We start from the raw sequence: 6,000 nt of genomic DNA, 5'->3' as shown, positions 1-6,000 counted from the left end.
ACTGTCGAAGTACCATCGTGCGTGTTGGTTGTTGGATGAGTTGTTATAAGTGTCGGAGTCGTGTCGTTCGATTGTACCGAAGGAAAATCGACGTGGATAGGATTTCCTTCTAAATACGCTGCTTTGAGGCGATCTATGCTGATGCTATCGTTTGTTCCGTTCTTATCGACTACACAGTACTTAGATTCACGTTGAAGAACTTTGAAAGGTCCTTCGTATGCTGATTCGAAGGGTCGTCGATGCGAGTCTCGACGAATGAAAACGTGTGTACTATATCGTAAGTCAGGTTGAACGAAAACATCAGTTGATTGAGGTCGAGTGGAAGCAGGTTTAACTGAACGCATTGCGTTTGTAAGCCTGTTCGTGTAGGAGGTTAGATCCATGTTCATTGAAGAGGATGAAGGATCCACGAATTCTCCTGGAAGTCGAAGTGTCGTTCCATAAACGAGTTGAGCCGCAGTGTATCCAATGTCAGCTTTCGCTGCATTGCGAATACCTAGTAAGACAAGTGGAAGAGCGTCGGTCCACTGTGAAACGTTGGCAGCTGATAGTGAAGCTTTTAGTTGTCGGTGAAAACGTTCTACCAACCCGTTTGCTTGTGGGCGGTAGGCCGTCGTTCAGAAGCGAGTGATTCCTAAAAGTGTGGTCAGACAACGGAAAAGTCCAGATTCAAACTGACGTCCGTGGTCTGTAGTGATGGTTGAAGGGCAGCCGAGGTTTGCTACCCATCGTTCGACGAAGGCGCGAGCCACTGTTTCAGCAGTGATGTCCTTAATAGGTACTGCTTCTGGCCATCGAGTGAAACGGTCTACGCAGGTTAAGAGGTAAGAGTATCCATTTGAACCTGGTAAAGGTCCTACCAAATCCAGATGAACATGGTCGAAACGAGCATCGGGAGTTTTAAATGAGCCTAAGGGACATTTATTGTGTCTGATAACCTTAGATTTTTGGCAGTTTACACAGGAGCGTGCCCACTCCCTCACGTCTTTATTCATTCCAGGCCAGCAAAAACGTTCTGCTATAAGCTTGATGGTTGCACGAACACCTGGATGAGAAAGTTTGTGCAACGTATTGAAGACGTTGCGTCGATAACGTTTCGGCACGATTGGGCGATCCCTACCTGTAGATGTGTCACACATTAAGGTTTCCTTACCTGTTCCATCTGTTTGATTCTTAGCTTGTGTTGTAGACGATAACTCGTGCTGAAGATCAGTGTCTTCTTTTTGATGCTGGGCGAGTTTAAGAAGGTCGATTCCTTGGAAACTGTCCGAGGAAGTTATGCGAGACAAGGCGTCTGCAACTACATTGTTTGCTCCAGAGATGTGTTGGATGCCTGAAGTAAACTGCGAAATGTAGTCCAGTTGTCGAGACTCACGAGGTGAGTACCTGTCTGAAGAAGCTCTTAACGAGAAAGTAAGAGGTTTATGGTCAGTAAAAAGGGTGAATTCACGGCCTTCGATATAGTGTTGGAAATGCCGTACAGCACAATACATAGCTAGGAGTTCCCTACCGAATGTGCTGTACCTCGATTCGGTGTCTAGCAACCGTCTAGAGAAAAATGCCAAAGGTTGCCAGGAGTTGTTAACCCATTGTTGTAAGACTCCTCCGATTGTTGAATCGGATGCGTCTACTGCGATGCTAATGGGTGCTTGAGTGCCCTGATGAGCAAGCATTATTGCTTTAGCGATAAGTTTCTTAATTGTGGAGAATGCTTTTCGTGCAGTGTCGTCCAGATTGATGGATTTCGCATTTCCACGAAGTTGATCGGTAAGAGGCTTCATAAGCGATGCGCATTTCGATATGAAACGTTAATGGAAACTTACCAGGCCGTTAAACGTGCGTAATTGCTTGACGATGGTCGGTTCTGGGTAATCCAGAATGGCCGCCACTTTGGTTCTAAGGGGTCGAATCCCTTGAGCATCGATAGTGTGTCATAGGAAGTCTAATGAGTCAGCTTTGATTTGGCATTTCTGGACGTTTACAGTAATGCCATGTTTTTGCAGTCAATCGTAAACAAGATCCAGATGCCTGAGATGCGATTGTCTGTCCGGACGTGCGATTAGGCAGTCGTCAACATACGCATGTACGAAGTTGAGACCTCGAAAAACGTCGTCTATGAACCTTTGGAATGTTTGAGTAGCGTTTCTTAGACCGAAGGGCATTCGCAAAAATTCATAGAGTCAAAGGGGAGTAATTATAGCTGTTTTCGGAATGTCGTCAGTGGACGTGGGTATTTGGTTATACGCTTTAACCAAGTCGATTTTCGAAAAGACAGTTGTACCTTTCAAGGTAGCTGTCAAATCGTGAATGTGAAGCAACGGGTAACGATCGGGAATGGTTTTCGCATTCAATCGCCGATAGTCACCAGTTGGACGCCAATCGTTGCTGTCCTTTTTAGGGACCATGTGCAACGGAGATGCATATGGGCTATTTGACGGTCGTATGATTCCTAAGTCTATAGTGTGGTCAAATTCGTTTTTGGCCAACCTTAGCTTTTTGGGTCTAGTCGTCGTGCTTTAGAGAATACAGGTGGTCCCGTAGTCGTGATGTGATGTGTAACGTTGCTGGTTGCACACAGTAGTTTCGCTTGCGTTTGTTGTATCCCAGGATACTTATCGAGTAGTGGTTGATAAAGTGGATCTATCGTATGCTTAATTGTGACCGGGGATAATCTGCAACCAGAAAAAGAAGTTAAGCAAACGGATAATTTAGTTTTAAATAGAGCAAGAACAAAGATTGGTGCAGAATAATATGAATTCATTTTATTTCGTTAGGTTCTCATCAGCTGCTTACAACCTAAATTATTTGAAAATTCAAATTATTACAGATATTGACATATTTATACATAAGAGTGTGATTAAGGATCAATACATGTGTATGATGATGTAGCAAGCAAAGATTCAGATAGAGTTAATGAGCTCATAAAATGTTTGATTCGAATAAATAAATAAAGTTAGAGAGGGGAAGTTCTGGAACATTGAAATAGTGATTAGAACAATAAATAAGAACTTTCGTCTAAATTTGAACGAATAGTTTCACAATATTTGGGCGCCGAGTTAATTTGAGACATTAAAAAGAAGAATATATTTGTAAAATCTCAGCGAATGATTAGAACTCATGAAAATAGATTAATGGTAATAAAGAAAATATGAATTGAAATCAATCAGTTATATATGATGTAATTTATATTTCAGAAAGAGTTGGAATAATGGCGTAATAAATAAATAAATAGGAGCAAATTAATAGAAAGAGTGGGGGTTATTGTTACCAGGGTAAGGAAAGATTTATTACTGTCTCTTTTTGTATACATAGATCTGGTTTTAAACGTTTGATTGCTAACGCTTCAGCGAATTTCAAAAGGTTCGAGTTTGATTGTTTGTTAATCACCTTGAAGGACTTCAGTATATCAGCTTTATGTCCTGTATCAAGGAGATGTCTTGCGATAGCACTGTTGAATGAGTTCAATCCATTTAATCTTAAACTTTTAGGAATATGTTCTTTGAATCGGACGTAGGCTCTCCTTTCTGTTCTACCAATGTAACTGCTTTGGCAGGTACATGTAAATTTGTATACACAGTTGGTGTTTCCGTCTACTAGCCTCCATTTGCGCGTGTCGATGATTAGATTACGGTGTTGTAGAAGGTCCATACCAATGATAGGCATAGAAACATCTGCAACAACGAACATCCATTGAATGGGTTTGCGTAAACCCACGTTCAGGTAAACGTACCTTTTGCCATACGTAGTGATAGGTTTTCCGTTTGCCGCCTGTAAGTTTGAAGACAATCCGTGAAGTCGGTCGTCAGAATCCTCTGGGAGAATGCTAACTTCTGCGCCAGTGTCGACGAGGTAACGAACTCTCGTTGTCAAATCTGTGACGTATAGCAGACGACTGTGTTCGCCGTTAACGCGTGCCTGCTTGGAAGTTTCCCGAGTTGTTTTTCGAGTCGGTCGGTTTTGACTTAGGAAAATTGCAAGTGTAGATCACCAACGTAGATGATCTATGTCGAAAATGATTGGAGGCCTATTCGAGTTAGACGTGAATGGTGTGACGAACCAACTAACGTCGAAGTCATATACAGTGGTCAGCACCTTACGTGAACTACCTCATTGACGTATCAAGGTACTGTATATGCTTTGAAGACTGGACACCACAAAGGACATTGCTACAGAATCATATTAGTTAAAGTAGATACAAGCGATAGTAAGACCACCACCTAATGGGCCAGTCCATTGTGTACGACTAGATAATGCGCACTGGTCATCATTTACCTTGACAGGGATCGATGATCGGTTTGATATTCAGTGATCCAACCCCCTGATGATTTGACTAGGGCTTATTCACATTTCACTGGCCCCACACTATGCTCAAAAAAATCGCAGTTCGCTTTACTTATCAAGAATATGTGACTAATTATTGTAGCACTTACAGTATTGTTATACACAGTTCCCGTATATGCTCAGAAAGCAGACAGAAATGGCTATCAACGTCAATTGTTACTCATATCATTTTTCTTCATCAGATACGTTACATAATAATATGTCAGTTCAGTCAGAAACGACAGTATATGTAAAAGGTTTACGAGCTTATTTTTGATTGAAAATATGACCAGGTTCTATTTTTGACTTGATAAGTGCTGATTTTCACTTAGTTGAGTTTGTATTGTTACGAATAATCACATTAGGCTGAATAAACTTTCATCCAGGTTGTGAGCAACAAATACTTCGAACTACCGATTACCTACTTACTTACGCCTGTTACTCCTAATGGAGCATAGGCCGCCGACCAGCATTCTCCAACCCACTCTGTCCTCCGCCTTCGTTTCTAGTTCCATCCAGTTCTTGTTCACTTTTCTCGTGTCTATTTCCATTTCCCGGCGTAATGTGTTCTTTGGTCTTCTTCTTTTCCTTTGGCCTTGAGGATTCCATGTGAGGGCTTGTCTTGCGACGCAGTTGGGTGCTTTCCTCAATGTGTGTCCTATCCAATTCCAGCGCTTCTTCCTAATTTCTTCCTCCACTGGGATCTGGTTTGTTCTTTCCCACAGTTGGTTGTTGCTAATAGTGTCCGGCCAACGGATCCGAAATATTTTGCGTAGACAACTGTTAATAAACACTTGTATCTTCTGAATGATGGCTTTCGTTGTTCTCCAGGTTTCTGCCCAATACAGTAGAACTGTCTTGACATTTGTATTGAAAATCCTGACCTTGGTGTTGGTTGACAGTTGCTTTGAGTTCCAGGTGTTCCTCAGTTGTAAATATGCTGCCCTTGCTTTGCCGATCCGCGCCTTCACATCTGCATCAGATCCACCCTGTACATCAATGATGCTGCACAAATATGTAAAGGTTTTTACATCTTCCAAGTCTTCTCCGTCAATTGTGACTGGATTGGTGCATGCTGTGCTGTATCGGAGAATCTTGCTTTTCCCTTTGTGTATATTGAGATCTACTGCTACTGAGGCTGCTGCTGCTACACTGGTCGTTTTCTCCTGCATTTGTTGTTGCGATTGCGATAGGAGGGCCAGATCATCTGCGAAGTCTAGATCGTCCAGCTGCATCCTGGATGTCCACTCCATCTCGTGCTTCCCTTCAGATGTTGGCGTCTTCATGATCCAGTCGATCACCAGGAGAAAGAGAAAGGGTGAGAGTAAGCAACCTTGCCTAACACCGGTTTTTACTTCGAACGACTTTGTCGACTGTCCTCCATGCACGATTTTGTAGCGTAATCCATCATATGAATTCTGTATGATATTGACTATCTTCTGAGGCACGCCGTAGTGTCGAAGAAGTTGCCACAGTGTTGGTCTGTCTACGTTATCAAATGCCTTTTCGTAGTCAATGAAGTTGATGTAGAGTGATCAATTCCATTCAATTGATTGTTCCACGATGATCCGTAGAGTTGCGATTTGGTCTGTACATGATCTATCCTTACGGAATCCTGCCTGTTGGTCTCGAAGTTGGGCGTCTACGCAGTCCTTCATCCTGTTTAACAATACCCTGTTG

This window comes from Schistosoma haematobium, chromosome ZW, assembly GCF_000699445.3.
Source record: "Schistosoma haematobium chromosome ZW, whole genome shotgun sequence".
In the NCBI taxonomy this organism is placed as follows: domain Eukaryota; kingdom Metazoa; phylum Platyhelminthes; class Trematoda; order Strigeidida; family Schistosomatidae; genus Schistosoma; species Schistosoma haematobium.
The sequence above is the reverse complement of the archived record's forward strand: the minus strand, read 5'-3'. Positions refer to the sequence as shown.